A 15055-nucleotide genomic window follows, 5' to 3' on the forward strand; every position below is an offset into this window, starting at 1 on the left:
ACCAAAGTATCCCCAACATATCAAAATACCAAAACTTAGGACAAAACCTATAAAATGGAGTAGGAAATCCCTACCTCGAAGACAATAACTCAAATGGTGAAGACAGAGATGAGTGCCCAAATACCAATGTGCTCCAAATCGCCAAATGTTCAGATTAAATGAAAGCCCTCAACCCACTCTATCTTTTTAATGAAGGATCTAGGATAGAAACACACCCTAAGTGGATCAAATCTAAGAGAGAAGGTGAATAGGGAGAGAGAGAAGTCGGACCTAGGGTTTGGAATCAAAAAGAATATGAAAAAGACTGATCAAAACCCGCTGTTGCGTATATAAACTGGACAGGCTCGCTCGAGCGAAGACTTGGTCGCTCGAGCGACCAGACACAGAGAAACTACGCTCGAGCCAAGGAAGCCTTACTCGAGCCAACAAACCAAAAGCTCGCTCGAGCGAAAGAAAGCTCGATCGAGCGAAGAACTCAAACCCACAGGTCTGTAACCAGACACACGCTCGAGCGAAGGAACTATTGCTCGAGCGAAGAACAAACTAACTCGCTCGAGCGAAGAAAAGCTCGCTCGAGCCAAGAATGCAAAGCTACAGGTCCAAACCAGACACAAACTCTCGCTCGAGCTACCAAACCCCGGCTCGAGCGAAGAACCAAAAACAACAGCTCGCTCGAGCGACAAGCTCCTCGCTCGAGCGAAGATCCAAAATACTAGACAGCAACACTTGATTTCTAAACCCAACCAACCTGAAACAAACCTGCCCAACACATCCTATAATTCCAAATGAGAAATAAGGGACAACAACAACCGTTATACAATGACAGAATCTACGGAACCTAAGTCCGGATACAATAATCAAATGGGTGAAGGCCGGGGTTGCTATATAATATACTCATTATTGATGATGATTAGATTGTATTTTGACCCCAAAAAAATTGTAATTGATCTTTTTAACTCACTATGTTTTTTGAAAAATAAATTATTGTGTTTTTTAATTATCAATTGACTTAATTTGTGTTTGATTTTTTTAATTATTGATGATGATTAGATAGTATTAAAAAAATTGTGATTTGTATGATTGAAGTTATCTCATTTTGTTTATAATTTTATTTTTTAATATGATTGAAGTTAACTCACAAAAAGAAAAATGTGATTGTAGTTTGTTCAATGGCTATAAATAATATTTTATTTACTATTTTAATGGTTCTTTTTTTCAATTATTATTTTTTTATTATGAGAAAAATATGATTGTAGTTAGATAGCATTAAAAAAATTGTGATTTGTATGATTGAAGTTATCTCCTTTTGTTTATAATTTGATTTTTTTAATATGATTGAAATTAGATAAACATAAACACTTACAAAAAAAAATGTGATTGTCATTTGTTCAATGCTACTAAATAATCTTTTTATTTACTATTTTAATGGTCCTTTTTTGAATTATTTTTTTTATTATGAAAAAAATGTGATTGTAGTTAGATAGTATTAAAAAAAATGTGATTTGTATGATTGAAGTTATCTCCTTTTGTTTATAATTTAAGTTTTTAATATGATTGAAGTTAGATAAACATAAACACTCAAGAGGGTTTTTAAAGAAAATGGGGTTTTTAACCCCAAGGCCTATGGGAGCTTCAATATCCCAATCTGAATTTTCTAAATTTTTTATTAAAAAAAAAAACTCAACATTTATTGATTTGGTCAAAATCTCCTGATCAGCAGTTATTAACTTTTTTCAATCCACATGCCTGCATTTATTGATTTGGTCAAAATCTCCTGATCAATATTTAAAATCCCCTCATATAAATAATTATAGATACAATCTGTGTATAGTTATTGCAGTACCCTTTTCAACTTTTTTCATATACTATGGTTAATGATAAGATTGTTAAATTATTTTTATAAAAAATATTAAAAAACATAATTTATATATTAAAAAAAATCTAAAACAAATATAAATATCTATAATTATCCCGTGCATAGAACGGGTGATAGGCTAGTCTATATATTAAGGAAAATAGGTTTTTAATCCCAAGTTTTATGGGAGCTCAAATATCTCAATCTAAATTTTTTAATTTTTTGATATTAAAAAAAAACTCTCAGCATTTATTGATTTGGTCAAAATCTCATGATCAGCATTTATTAACTTTTTTCAATTCACATGTTTACATTTATTGATTTGGTCAAAATCTCTTGATCAGCATTTAAAATCTCCTCATAAAAATAATTATAGATACAATCCATACATAGTTATTGCAGTACTTTTTTTAACTTTTCTCATACACTATGGTTAGTGATAAGATTGTTAAATTATTTTTATAAAAAATCCTAAAAAACATAATTTATATACTAAAAAATATATAAATATTTATAATTATTCCGTGCATAGCACGGGTGATATGCTAGTTATATATTAAGCAAAATGGGGGGTTTTTAAACCCCAAGGCTTGTGGGAGCTTCAATATCCCAATCTGAATTTTTTAAATTTTTTATTTTTTTCCTTTAAAAAAAATCAGCATTTATTAAATTCTCTAAATTCTTTTTGACTTCTTTTTCAATGCTCTACTCTATGATTGGAAGAAAGCCTATAGGCTAATGTAAACTCCTCTACTATTGAATGCTTTAATTAAAGCCTATGCACACTAAACTTATTAATTGAGTCCCCTATGGCCCAATGAACAATTCTGCCATCGTGTATTTCACATGCAAAATATGGGTTTTTAATCCCCAAGGCCTGTGGGAACTTCAATATCCCAATCTGAATTTTTTAAATTTTTTATTTTTTTCCTTAAAAAAAAAACTCAGCATTTTTTAAATTCTCCAAAGTCTTTTTGACTTCCTTTCAATGCTCTACTCTATGATTGGAAGAAAGCTTATAGGATAATGTGAACTCATCTACTATTGAATGCTTTAATTAAAGCCTATGCACACCAAACTTATTAATTGAGTCCCCCATGGCCCATGAAAAATTCTGTCATCGTGTATTCCACATGCAAAATAATATATGTGTATGTTTTGGCCCATTAAATTGTAGTTTCCATTCTCTATGATTGGAACAAAGCCTATAGGCTAATGTGAACTCCTCTACTATTGAATTCTTTAATTAAAGCTTATGCACACCAAACTTATTAATTGAGTCCTCAATGGCCCAATGAAAAATTCTGCCACATTATAAGTGTATTATGATGTCTGCGTGTATTCCACATGTAAAATATATATATATATATATATATATGTCTTGGCATAGTAAATTGTAGTTTCCATTAATTAAATTTTTTGTTTTAACTCAGTATTTATTAAATTCTCCAAAGTCTTTTTGACTTCTCCTATATGCCCTAAAAAAAAAAAAGCATAAATCAATCATTCGTGATATCCATAGACATAGAAAAATAAAATATATACATTCATCAGAGTATTTTTTGCAAAAAAGTTTTACATGTTGACAACAAAAGTAAATGCCCTACGGGCTTACAAACTTTCCAAGTCAACACTTGGTTTCAACAAAAGAGAATTCTAACTCTTAATATATTAAGCCCTTGGCTTGAATTACATGTAATACAAAAGATAACCACAAAGATAAGCCTTCAGCTTCTAAACCTCCCAAGTTACATCCTTGGAAGCGGCATATCACCTGTACCTAAAAATGATGTCCCTTATAGGGTGAGCCAAAGCCCAGTAGAGATATGCTAAACCAGATATGAGAAATAACTAAAACATTAGCATTCGATGGATGGTTAACACTTATAAACCAATTTACATTCTTTACAATGCCACCAATAAGTACATTTATGTTCCAATCCATTTCCCTTATTTGTCCAATACAATTCATAGACATGGTCCATTATCTAACCAAACAATTTCAATGAGACTACAACTCATCTTATTAACACTTCTATTATCCACAATTCAAAATGAGACTATAACTCATATAATCAACACTTCAATTATTAACATCATTCAGATGTACAAAAAGTTTCGGAACTTTCACCCTGGACACTCCGGCCAACTTAATTATCAATTTAGTCCATCCCCTATCTCCTCCCAAACAATATACATATACAATGTATTTAAATACATAGTCATATACAATGACCCAACAATTCACATATTCAATGTGTTAATTCCATCGTCACATTCAATGACATAATCCAATTGATTAGTTTTAGTTTACCTAATCATCATGCAGTGTCTACAATAATCAAGAATATCCTCCACCGATAGCCCAAAACAATTATTTCTAAACAGATAATAAATTTATCAAACAGATAAATTATCAACATTTTCATAGGTGAGTGATTAATCAATCCAACTACACCATTCAATCTCATAATTTCCCAATTTCATGATTTTCAACTCAATTTCATATTTCTATATTTTCCTAAAATTAATTATACAAATTAATTATTCAAACTTAATTAGGGCATTTTCCCTCTTTTCTCGAGCATCAACCCTAAGGTTCAATTTCATCAATCCTACAACAATAACCCCATTTTCCAAGGTCTCACATACACATGGGGCTCAACAATTGAAAACCCCTCTTTATATATTTCAAATCAAACCCTAACTCTTCAAAATTTTCATAACTTCACCATTTAATCAAAATGACTAAAATTTATGTTAAAACTCATAAAAAAAGAGTAGTTTATCCCTACCTCAAAGTTAAGAGCCCAAAGGAGAAGAAGAGTGAAATCCAAGATGCTCCAAATCCATAAATTTTCAGATCAATGAGAAGCCCAAGCCAAGCTTTAACTTTCTTACAAAGATACTAGGGTAAAAGACTCCTAGAACAAGGTGTATTTGTAGAGAGAAGGTATGTTTAGAGAGACAAGCAGCCGAATCTAGGGTTTGGATGAAAAAGATGATGAAAAAATGAAGTATAATCCGCTACTGCCAACTGATATACTCGAGGCTCGCTCGAGCGAAGGAGTGGTCACTCAAGCGACCAGACACAACAAACGCCTCGCTTGAGCGCACAATTCAAAACTTCAGGTCTGCAACCCAGAAGCACGCTCGAGCGCAAGAGTCCTCGCTCGAGCGAAGAAACATAAAACATAGAGCTCGCTCGCTCGAGCAAAGAAACACAACCCTCAGGTCAAAAAGAGACGCAGACACACGCTCGAGCACAAGAGTGCTCGTTCGAGCGAAGAGACACACCACTCAAAGTTCGCTCGAGCGAAGGAGCCTTGGCTCGAGTAGAGGAACTAAAACCCAAAGCTCGCTCGAGTGACAAAAGCCTCGCTCGAGCGAAGGAACAAAAATCTGGACAGCAACCATTTGTTCCAATACCTAATTAACCTGTTTCAAACCTATCCAACACATCCCAAAACTCAAATACAAAGAATCAAAGGATGGAAACGAGAATAAGACAACCACATACAACCACTAGACCTGAGTCAGGAACACAATACATGATGGGAAAAATCGGAATCGCTATATTGTGTATGTATTACACTTGTGTTATTATGCATTCTTGTATGTTGAGATGGTTAGGAATGTGCTTGCGCTTCGAATGAGAAGTACCAGTACCTTCCAGCTAGCGCCTGGAGAACTTGGCAGAGGTACCATTAGCTTCTAGCCGATGCCTGGTAAATTGGGATTTTAGTATGGAAAGGTCTATCCTTGACTTGGCATTTTGTTATGGAAAGGTGTATCATTGACTTACCGTGCTTAAGGCAGGTAGAGCATAATTCATTTATCATTATTGTCTCAGTGTATCTAGGTATATCATGGGTTATGATGGTTATTGTTCTAGAAGGCTGTGTTGCCTCAATTGTTAAAGTAAATAGTTATTGATTGCTTGTCGTTTTCCTTTTGTATTAAAGACATACTTGAATAGTTATGCATGTGTTGGAAACAAACGTAAGTATTGTGTTATAGCAATCCCGATTTTCCTCCATTGTCTATTATGTTCTGGACTTAAGTTCCGTAATTGTTGATTGTTGTCTATATCTTGTTTCCATCATTTAATTCTTTGTAATTGAGTTTTGGAATGTGTTGGGCAGGTTTGTAACGGGTTGGTTGAGTGTTGGAACAAATAGGTGCTGTCCAGATTTTTGTTCCTTCGCTCGAGCGAGGCTTTTGTTGCTCGAGCGAGCTTTGGGTTTTAGTTCCTTCGCTCGATCCAGGGCTCCTTTACTCGAGCGAGCACTCTTACGCTCAAACGTGTGTCTGCGTCTCTTTTTGACCTAAAGGTTGTGTTTCTTCGCTCGAGCGAGCTTTCCTTCGCTCGAGCGAGCGAGCGAGCTCTATTTTTTGGATTTCTTCGCTTGAGCGAGAACTCATGCGCTCGAGCGTACCTCTGGGTTGCAGACCTGAAGCTTCGCATTGTTTGCTCGAGCGACGCTCCTTATGCTCGAGCGAGGCTCTTTTGTGTCTGCTCGCTCGAGCGACCACTTCTTCGCTCGAGCGAGCCTCGGGTATATCAGTTGGCAGCAGCGGGTTATACTTTACTTTTTCATCATCCTTCTCACTCAAAACCCTAAATCTGGCACACTCTCTCTCTATACATACTCTCTCTCTACAAATACACCTAGTTCTAGTGGTCTTCTACCCTAGTTTCTTTGTAAGAAAGGTAGAGCTTGGTGTGAGCTTCACTTTGATCCGAAAAAGCTTGTGTTTGGAGTGTCTTCGAATTTCCTCTCTTTCTCCTTTGAACTCCTAACTTTGAGGAAGGGATAAACTACTCGTCTTTATGAGTCTTAACCTAAATTTTAGTCATTTTGTATAAATGGTGAAATATAGAAATTTTGGAAAGTTAGGGTTTGAATTTGAAATTATAGAAAGGGGGTTTTCAATTGTTGAGCTCCATGTATATGTGAGACCTTGGAATAAATGGGATTTTTGGTGTAAAATTAAGGAAATTGAGCCTTAAGGCTAAAGTTGAGAAAATGGGGAAAATGCCATAATTTAATGTGATTGATAAATTTGTATAATCAATTTGGAGAAATATGGAAATATGAAAATGAGTTGAAAATCATGAAATTAGGAAATTATGAGATTGAATGGTGTAGTTGGATTGATTAATCACTCACATATGAAAATGCTGATAATTTATCTGTTTGATAAATTTATTATCTGTTTAGAAATAATTGTTTTGGGCTACCGGTGGAAGATAGTCTTGATTGTTGTAGATACTGCATGATGATTAGGTAAACTAAAACTAATTAACTGGATTATGTCATTGAATGTGACGGTTGAATTAACACATTGAATATGTGAACTGTTGGGTCATTGTATATGACTATGTATTTAAATACATTGTATATGACTATTGTTTGGGAGGAGGTAGGAGATGTACTCTATTGTTTGGGAGGAGATAGGGGATGGACTCTATTGATAATTAAGTTGGCCGGAGTGTCCAGGGTGAAAGTCTCGAAACTTTATGTACATATGAATGATGTTAATAATTGAAGTGTTGAATATATGAAGTGTTGATTATATGAGTTGTAGTCTCATTTTGAATTGTGGATAATGGAAGTGTTAATAAGATGAGTTGTAGTCTCATTTAAATTATTTGGTTAGATAATGGACCATGTTGTAGAAACCCTATTTTTGACCGACCTTAAGACTTGGACACTTTCTTCTGAACACCCCACGATGCAAATTGTAATATGTCATTTTATGAATTCTCAGCAGAAAAAAAATAAAATTGAAGCTTTAATCTCAAATCTCACCTATTTTGGCCAAATTACTAATTTGTAGTATTTTATAATTTTTTATGTGCGTACATGTGTTTAGGTGTTTTTATCAAAACCAAAAATAAAAAAAAACAAAAGAAAAAGAAAATAAAAGAAAAAGAGGATGGTATGGTCGGGGGGATTTTCGGGGGGAAGAAAAAGAAAAAAAAAGAGGGTCACATAAGGACGATGAGTTTTGGGGTGGAATATTATTATGGGTTAGGGGTGGATGATTAAATATATTTTATTGGGTTGATGATGGCTTTGAGGGGTTGTAAAATGGCAGGGTGTAAAGGCACATGGGGGATCGTTTTTGTTAAAAAAAAAAGATATGAGAAGGGGTCAGTATGAATGATGATGTTTTGGTGGGTGGTAAAAAAAGCTTCTTAGAGAATGATTATTTGAGAGAGGGTGGACGGAATGGATGAGGGCGGAGAGAAAAACAGCACACACATGCATGTGCTCTCTCTTGCCAGGATGGGTTCTCTCATTAGTTGAAAGAGGAGATCAATAAAAAATAATCAAGATGAGGAGAAGGCAAGGATCTGCAGTTTCCCCGAAATCTGGCAGGTGTGAATTCGAGAGCTCCGTTTGATCTCGCTCTGTACATCGGGTTGCTGCAAGGGCAATATGTCAGGCATGGAGGACGTCAAAGATCAAGGTTCGTGTGGATCGTGCTGGTCTTTTAGTGCAGCTGGTGCGTTGGAAGAAGCTCAATATCAGCTTCTACTGATTCTTCATCAAAGGAGATAATCAACACTACTACAAATATAGATAAAGATCACACTTTTTTGGTGTGATGTATGTTTTTTAATCACACCTTTTAAGTTTTATTAAAGTGTGGTCTTTAGGAGTGTGATTAAAAATGGTCATTTTTAATCACACTTTTTAAGTGTCATTAAAAAATGCTTTCATCACACCTTTTAAGTGTGATTAATAATATTTAGATCACACTTTTTAAGTGTGGTTAAAAACATTTAGATCACACCTTTTGAGTGTGATTAAAAATATTTAGATCACACCTTTTAAGTGTGGTTAAAAATATGTAGATCACACCTTTTAAGTGTGATTAAAAACTTTAGTTCACACCTTTTAAGTGTGATTAAAAACTTTAGATCACACCTTTTAAGTGTGATTAAAAATATTTTGATCACACCTTTTAAGTGTGATCTTTGGAAGTGTGATTAAAAAGGATCATTTTTAATCACACTTTTTAAGTGTGATTAATAACATTTAGATCACACCTTTTAAGTGTGATTAAAAATATTTACATCACATCTTTTAAGTGTGATTAATAACTAATAAAATCTGTGATAAAAAAAATGTGCTACATATTTGAAAAATAATCAATATTATTTTTGTATGCACATTTGAATAATGTAATACACACTATATACTATATTTTGAATCATAACCACATATTGAATAGAATAACGTCATATATTTCATAAATGGAAATTAAATATTCAAAACTATATACAAAAAAATTAAATAAAAAAAATTATCTGTGCTTACATATATTAAAAAATGAAAAAACTTATAAAACTTATAAAACCCCTTTAAATACAATATGACAATACAAAATCATAAAAATAATAATATTCAGTGTGCTCTCCAAATTCTCTGAAAATAACTTCATCCACAGCTCTCTTCAGCTTCATCAAGTCATCAATCATCTTCACCAAAATGATGATTATATAACTGAATCATCCAATTCCATTAACACAACTTCATTAAACTTGAATGGTTGAAAAATCTATCATAGTGCGACCATATATAAAAATTAGTTTGTGTCAATCATTGTACCATTCACGGATGCCTCTGAAAGGATATCAGAATTCAAGCTAGAGAGAGCTGTTAGCACCAATGGGTGAGAAGCAAGTGTAGAAGCAGGGATCCTGAAACAAACAGATATTCAAACCAGTTATGAGAGTTCTATCATGTAAACTAGGGTGGGGAAGTTGTGCAAAATGGATATCATAATCACATAAGAATTTAGAACATCCACATGAATAGCCAAAAATACCCAATCACAAAGCTTTCAGTTTCCCAAGAGTAACACAGACATATGCATAGAGAGAGAGAGAGAGAGAGAGAGAGAGAATAAAATAATTTGGAATATAATGATAAAAAAATATATATATAAATTTATGCCTATTCTCATCCTTCAGACTTTGAAAATTAGTGTTGCATCGCATTTTGTTGTAAAAAAATAATTAAATATTCATATACATAACATATAATAATTGCTTACACTATATATAATATATAATAAATATTCAAATCTATATATTTTTGTGTGTCATCCACGTGTCATGTCCGACATTGTCTGATAATATTCCTGTCGACACATCTGTGTAGTGTTTATGTCGTGCTTCTTAGCCTATGAAGCATGGACACCGCTATGGCGGTCACGATGTCGGACACTTGTTAGACATGAACATGCCCTGAACACATGTCGGATAAGCTGGAGGAATTGGACACATTAGACATGTGGGGACACAAAAAAAACATCTTAACATGAAACATCATAGGTATTAAATTTGTTTCAAAGACAGTTTGAAGTGCACATATGCATCAGCATTGCCAAACTTCTCATTTACACAATTTCCTAACTTGAAGTTTATTTTGTTCCAAAATGAGTTCTTTAAGCCACAGTCAAATCCCCAAGATAAGTAGTAGCACCCAATAACATATCTACCTAAGGCCCAATGACGCCATCCCTTTTATGATCTCATCGACAGACAAAGCTTGATTTCAAATTAAATATTTCTTCTGAACAGAATTGAGTATACCTCAGGCAAAACTCTTAGTAGCTCGAGGAATCTTGGTATGCATTTGTGGTGAGAATTCATCTCATCTCTAAGCCAATTTACAATGCCACCATCACCCCAATCTTTAGCAGGAACATGAACAGCCAATGCAGCCACAGCAAGGCTAATCTAAAAGGTGACAAATTTTAGCTGGACATATCTTTGTATTTACATTCCAAGTTGTGTGTGCGCGCACAAGAGTGTAAGTGGTTGTACAGAGAAAACAACAATACCTGGGTTCTAACTTTAGGGGGGGCCTTTGTGAAATGTTTTCAATAAGCTCTGCATTTACAACCATGTAAAGGCTGGTAATCAGTCAAAGAAACTCTTTTGCATCACAAACATGAATCAACATATGCACACAATTGCAAGAAACAAGTTTACATGCACTAAACAGAAACAGCAGCATATAGACAAAACTTATTTACACTACGAACAGTGGAAAATTAGGGAAAGAAACAGTGAGGGAAAGGGGGCACTAGGTACACCAACGTTGGCGTATTTTTTTTCAGATTGCAGGATCTTGTTCAAGATATTAGGATTCAAAATACAAAGTTACAAACTGCCCATCTGCAATCCTCACACGTCTTTATAGTGCATAAGAAAGAACACTGTTGCAGATTTATCAAGAAAGAAAAGGATGGAAGAACAAGCTAAGCTTATAAAGAATCTATGTAAAGCATAACTTTCAGTTCCCACTAACTATGGTATAGCATTTGCCCCTTTCAATTAGCAAACATGTAGATCCCAAGGCTCCCCCAGTAAACAATGAAATTATAGATAGAAATGGCACTACCAACAAATCATATGATAACTCATGCCAAATTTTGAATGAGAACCTCATAAAAGTGTAAAACCTATAAATATTCTTACATTTAATAAATCCCGTAACGGGCGAAAAGATTCAGAAGGCAGCTCTTCAAAATCTCATTGTACCTGTCCATCACAAGCAAAATGCACTATGATATGTGAAAAGAAAGGCTGCCTTGATATACCAAAACCTATAATAAATGCAAATCAAAAGACATATTCACAGGTGAATAGCATTATATAGCAGTAACCTTTGGTACAAATCACAAATGCACAGATAATGAATAGCAGGAGAATCAGATTACCTTGCTTCTGAGGGTTTGAGAACAAAAGATTAAAGTTTCTTGATTGCTACTAGCATCATGAAGTAAATTATCGGAGACCTAAACAAGCAATAACATATTAGTAAATCTCAACAATTAAAAAAAATGAGATCCAACCAACACATGATAAGAACAGAATCAAGTACTACAATGAATATGTATCATGTTAGCGCATCCGAGGAATAAATCTCAATAATTGATGTGCTTTTTTTTCCGTCGGCTAGAGAAACCCCAGTGATGGCAGATGCACCACATATTTTACACATCACTAATTATAATAATATTTAATGAAATTTATTCATCAATGTACATGATACACCATGTGTAACGTTGGCATATACGAGCAACAAGTAACGCCCAATTGATATCACCAAGAAACCTTGAAACCTGATTGTGACAGAGAATCACACAGCATATGTAGTCAGAAATGAGACACAGCAGCAAGAACAAAGAAACATTAAGAATGAAAGAGCATCCTCACATTTGAATAAACCCCACGTCGCTTTGCCCAGAGTGTCACACATCTCAGTGTAGTACGAAAGCTCTGACCATGACAAAAATAAACACAATCAGCAACACATACAAAAAGCCAAATTTATGAACAAAAATATTCAATAACAACCTGAATATTTGGGACCAAACGCAAAATTTGATCAGTCACTCTGCATCCATTGAGACTATGAACTGTCTGCTCATCTTGTAACGACCCAATCTTGGCAAGGCAAAACCCTGCCAAGAGGGTGCACCTCAAACGCTATAACACATTTACACCACAATTCCTGTATAATTCTTACATCACATCACCACATCACCAAAAGTGCATAAGACCTTTCAATTGCTTAACATATATGAGATAATCTATTCAAAGACAAAAAAAAGTATTATCATGCTACAAGATAGTTCCCAAGCATTTCCTCCAAAAAAAAAATATAATACATACTAATCACGAATCCATCAATACATCCAACTTCATAAGCAATATTTACAATCAACCTCCTTCATAAAAAAAAGGGTAAGCTTACATCCTAGAATGACCCTAAGCAAAACCTCAACAACAAGATGCCCACCTGTGATCCTTCAAAAAAATTTTAGTCTTCTAAGTTGAGGCGAGCCACACAAAAGTCTATGAATCTGAAAAAAAATTATTTAAAAGACTGAGCTAAAGCCCAATGAGTATACCAATACCATGGAGTTATAAAACTTGCTCCTACCAATAGGGTTCAAAATAAAGATCCTAAACATAAGAGCTTAATTGGACTTAAATTTATACAAAATAAAAATAAAAATAAAAATGATGAAATACAATTTTGTTAAAACGTTATCAAGATTTTTCCAAGGAATCTCATAAGGCAAAAAGAAAAAATACATTTGGGTAATGAAAGAAAACAAAAATATAACTTTTCAATACATTAAGATTTCCTGTCCATCATACAATCCACTACATAGCCTTAGGGTCGCGTTACCTCGCGACTTAGGTGGTGACGGTACCGTTACCCAAAACATAACCATAGGAACATAGCTCATGTCATCGTAGCACTTCAATTCTCGTTTCAATGTTTCGGTCCCCGGGACCCCTTATACATACAACGACCCTTATGGTCCTTAAAACATTTCGGTCCCCAGGACCCCAAAGCATTTTGGCCCTTGTGGCCCCAAAGGCTATATTCGGTTATATGATCAATAAAATAAATACCCTCACATAACATTTCACTGTCATTCAATCACCATCATCATAAAATTTGAACGACTCAACTTAAATAAATTCTCATAAAAAAAAATTAATGCTTCATTATACAAATGAAATCATATCTTTATTAAAACTCAACCCTTGGCCTCAATAAATTTATAGATTTTCTTTTTATACATATATCATGATGAAATGTATCATTCATTTCCTTTAATTCAAAAAATTATTTTCAAACTTTGTAATAAAGATAGAGGTAAGGTAATTTCCATGGTAAGTATACTCACCTCCAAATTAGCAAAAGCATAGATTGAAACTCTACGAATTAATTCCCAAGAGGTGTAGAGACGCCTCCCTCCAATCCTAACAATTGGTAAATAGGATCTAAAATTAAGGAAAAGCTTTCAATGAAAATTACAACATCTACAAAATTTATCCTAAATAAGACATGCTATGGAATGACAAGCTAAAGAACTCCTCCAACTTCAAGTCACCCAAACAAACTTCTTATCCAATCTCCACAACACCCATCCTTTGTACATTTTTTTGAGTTAATAAACTTTTTAAATATCCAATCAATTTATATGCACAATACCACCATCAATTAACTACAAAAGTCAAAAATCAACATTTTCATAAACTCAACAACTTAAGTAAAACCACTTCAATCATTTATAAAATTCCTCCATAGAACATAGAGATACCCAATCTACCATTTATCAAGTCAATTTCAACATATAAATTTCCTAACACCAAAATCCCCAATTTTTACATCGCATTCAAACCCTAGATTAACCCAAATCTTAATCTCCAAAACAACCATCAAATTGATCATTTTTCTACATGTAAAACACTCATAGAAACTGATTGAGAGTATAAAACTCAACAATCAAACCCAAATCGTAATAGATCTAAAATAGAAAATTTTCATCATCTTTAACTCAAAATATGTAAAACCCAATTTAAATAATTAATCTTCAAATCTTCATTTTTAATCCTCTAAAAATCCATCTTGAATCAATTTATGTCTAGATTATTTTAACTATACTAAAAAAAGATGAAATTTCTTACCTTATGATGATTTTTCCACAATTTTTTTGCTTGACTCTTGGTATCCCACAAAACCCTCTTCTCCTTTGTTCTTCCTTCAATTCTCAAGCCTTGAGTTCCTTCCTTCCTTCTTTCTCTCTCTCTCTCTTTCTCTCTCTCTCTCTCTCTCTCTGGGCCTTTCTCTCTTTACGGCTCAAGCTCTCTTCCTGAATGTCAAAGAATGAATTCAATGGGCTCTATCTAATACAACGTATAAACAATGAACAAACACACACAGCCTTCTTTTCACATCCAGATTTTCTCAACACACACACGCACCCCCAAACACACCCAATTCTAGATTATTCTACAATTTACTGTATGATCAAAATTAATTTAACTAAGCAACACTTAGTCTTAATAAATCTTGATTAACACATAATTAAATCAATCATGACTAATCCCAAATCCCACTTAATTTAATTAGTCTAATCTGACTTCTAAGTCTAATCTGACTTCCTTTAGAGCCCAATTAATAATATTTAAATTTATTAATTTGAATCAGTTTTTTTTTTAATCAAACTCCCAAAAGGCTCCAAATATTAAATTAAACTTATTGTCCTCATCAATTTTGATTTCTCAAACCATTTAGGCCTTCAATTTCTAATCAGACTCCAAATTTTCGTCAATAAATTACATATTCAAATTGGACACCCCATAAA

At 33.8% G+C, this 15055-nt stretch overlaps 1 long non-coding RNA gene across 10 annotated transcripts; it reads right to left on the reverse strand.

The window, feature by feature from the left end:
- Window positions 1–9095: 9095 nt before the first annotated feature.
- On the reverse strand, window positions 9096–14826 carry LOC145822973 (uncharacterized). 10 transcript variants are annotated; one of them, XR_014364918.1, is made up of 11 exons: window positions 14376–14825; window positions 13592–13667; window positions 12243–12751; window positions 12102–12164; window positions 11931–12007; window positions 11603–11680; window positions 11361–11423; window positions 10721–10769; window positions 10470–10616; window positions 9481–9572; window positions 9096–9375 (listed from the first exon to the last, which is right to left on the reverse strand). It is a non-coding gene; the product is annotated as an uncharacterized LOC145822973 (long non-coding RNA). The 10 variants fall into 10 exon arrangements; XR_014364919.1 differs by lacking the exon at window positions 11931–12007 and having other exon boundaries at window positions 14376–14824; XR_014364912.1 differs by having other exon boundaries at window positions 11603–12007; window positions 14376–14824.
- Between the last annotated feature and the right edge of the window lie 229 nt (window positions 14827–15055).

This window comes from Camellia sinensis, chromosome 3 (assembly GCF_055761805.1).
Source record: "Camellia sinensis isolate YWXY chromosome 3, ASM5576180v1, whole genome shotgun sequence".
NCBI classification, from domain to species: domain Eukaryota; kingdom Viridiplantae; phylum Streptophyta; class Magnoliopsida; order Ericales; family Theaceae; genus Camellia; species Camellia sinensis.